The sequence below is a fragment of the Elephantulus edwardii genome, unplaced genomic scaffold (genome assembly GCF_000299155.1).
Source record: "Elephantulus edwardii isolate Elephantulus edwardi_28Jun2011 unplaced genomic scaffold, EleEdw1.0 scaffold00327, whole genome shotgun sequence".
Lineage (NCBI taxonomy): Eukaryota > Metazoa > Chordata > Mammalia > Macroscelidea > Macroscelididae > Elephantulus > Elephantulus edwardii.
In genome coordinates, this window is record NW_006400077.1 from 1,324,681 (window position 1) to 1,327,867 (window position 3,187).

Below are 3,187 nucleotides of genomic sequence, written 5' to 3' on the forward strand. Positions count from 1 at the left end.
AATGAATGAATGGAAACCCAAAATCTCTGTAAATGTTAATGAAAATTAATAAAATATAGAAAAAAAACAAATAAAAAAAAAAAAAGAACCACACTACTAGGGAAGTAGGAATTGCCTCTGTTAACTAACCACACTACTGCTGGCATGGGAGGGCAATTTAAGAATAATAAACATGCCTTCAAGGTGCACACTGAATCTACTGTAAATTCTTCCCTTTTAGTTTACTCATCTATCAAACAGAAAAGGAGGTTTTCACCTTATCTCCTGGAAATTGCTGCCAAGTGGACATATTGATTTAGCTGGTCACCTAATGGGCAGGATGTCTATTATATTTTACCACATTGGTAAATGGGGTTTATTTAATCTCATCCTCAGTTTAAAAGGTTTCAGCTTTGATAAAATCTGCAAAGACAGATGTGCAATAAATTGTGCTCTTTTAATGGAATTACTACAGAGAATAAAATGCCAAAGAAAGATGTTCACCCCAAAGCGTAAATTGCCCAAGGTTTTCTCCACTTCGTATATATTTAGGAAGAAGAGCTGCTGCCAGGTTGAATTATTTAATCCTTGTAAATTCAGTTTCTCCTTCAAAAATTATTTTTTATATGTCAAAGTCATTTTCTAGCAAATAGTGAGGAAAAAAGGGGGAAATCATACAAATCATACCATCTATTTGATTTATTGATTCAGCGGCTGGCATAATGCAAGCAGAGCCCGGTTTATATTTAAGAAGGTGCCCTATTTCACCTTCCTCCATGGTAAACAAGCTGTGTCTTTTAAGTTTTGGGGTTTTGGGTGTTTTTTTTTAAAAAGTCCCAAAGGAACAACAATATTTAATTGATATGTTCCCTTTTTTCTTCCCATATGATGACCACCAATTTACTGCACATATTGTTACTAAATGAATATTGATGTTTCCTTTGTGCATTCTTATCTATAGTGAGCTCCAGTAGTACAGTGATCAAGCATTCATCATTTAAACAAATAATTGAAAGTTGAACCATATTAGACTGTATGTAGCAGAAAGACGTGACAGTTTACCTCTGCAAAGATTTTCAGCCTTTAAAACCCAAAAGTACTCCAAAAGTACTTCTGTTCTGTCCTATTGTGATGAGTCAGAATTGACTCAATGAGAGTGGATTTTGGCTGATTATGCTTTAGTCTATCCCTAATTCTGAAAATCTTTTAAAGAATAATTATTTTCTGGTTTTTATTTTTACTTCAAAAAGAGTGTAACCAAAATAATAGCTAATATAATAGATGGAGTTTGGTGGTATATTCCATAGGGAGCTTATTGATGTAGAGATACTCTTGTAGTCCAAATCCACCAGTGGAAACTTGGAAGACACGAAATCTCCTTCTTCATTATTTATAGCTTTGGAAACACAATAGAGAACATGCAATGACTCAGTTCCAATTGGATAACAATGAGTGAGCAAAAACATATGAATGAAAAACTTCAAAAGACTTCTTTGCACACTTAGTGATCTCGGAAAAACAAAACAAAACAAAAATCTGTAAATATAGAATACTACCTTGTGTTCATTTTGATAACTTTCCTTGAATCATGTTGGGGGTAAAATTTTCTGTACTTCTTTTCACTCAGTGCTATATCATAAGCATTTCCTCTAGTTGCCAAGTCTTTACAAGAATCATTTCTAATGTCTACAAAGGAGTCTGTTTAATAGTTGTATCTATCTTATTTTGGAACATTTACTTCCATTTCCAAATTTTGACTCTCATAAGTGATGCCACAAGTGATAAACTAAAATTAGAATGTCCTTTTAAGATATTATCAGATCAGTACCACCAAAATGGAATTAAAGAGAATGTTGGAATATTGTGAAAAATGGAACTAATGCCAATGAACAAGTTGTATAGAAATTGTCAAATTGAAACAGAATTTACTGTGAAAACTTTCACTAAAAACACAATAAAAATATAAAAAGGTATTTTTGGATTAATGTATGTTCAAATATTACCTTTATATGCATATTTATTGAGAATTTAAAATGTTACAGATGTGCACAGAACTTAACATGGAATTCTAAATTCCAGAAAAGCCTGAAACTTAAAGGTTGCTTTTATATAACTCAACCAGTGATAAAACCTAATTTTCTTGGATTCTTTGTCAAAGTTGAACTGAACTAAGGTAATGTGAGCTACAATGTATCCTTATAGCCAAAATTACCAGGGATATACCTACATATAAACAAATTTGCCTTGTTACTAATTTTAGCGTGGGAGGACACATACCAAACGGGAGCTGTTCACACTCTCAGAAAAAGCTATCTAGGAAGAATCTTTTGTAGAATTTCTGCTTTGCCTGGGAAATTTTGTTGTTGTTGAATATTTTAAGCCAGAACCGACCCATATCTGACCCTTCGGCGGCTTTTCAGAGGCATTTAATTGCATGGGAGGAGATTGCTCATCCTTCAAGCAGCTGGTGGCCTTGAACTGCATGCCTTCAGAACTGCAGTGCAGCTTCTTGCCACTAGTTGACAGAGAGGCTATAAATCCCGTCTCCAGAGCCAAACTTGAGAATAAACTCTGCAGAGTTTAGGGCTGTTGTACACAGGGTCTCTGAGTCACAAGTGACTCAACGGCACATAACAACAATAACGACAACAACAACAACGTTATCTAGTTTGTATCAATCACTGCTGTGTAAAAATTTTTTCTCTCTATAGAGTGTTATGTCCATCTCATTCACAGAAAAATAAATAATCATCTGTTATAGAAAGAAGCCAATGTACTTATGATGTGATTATCACAAAAAATACTGCAGGCATTATTTGGTTATTGATTAAATATATATTGGTATAATTATAAAATATGTGCTAAGTAACTAAAATCACATATCATGTGTTGGTGGTGTGATGTACTACGTGCTGTACTGTTAAGTAAAAAGTCAGTGGTTCAAATTCACCAGCTGGTCTGAGAAAGTTGGGTAGTCTCTTCCTGTAAAGATTTACCACTTCAGAAAAATGATGGAAGGTCACTATGAGTCAGAATTGACTAGATGACCATAGTTTGCTTTTTGTTTATTTGTTATGTATACACACACACACACACACACACACACACACACAAACACGTGAATATGTTTACTATATATATACACACATACATGTATAGATACACACATATATATTATATTATATTATATTATATTATATTATATTAT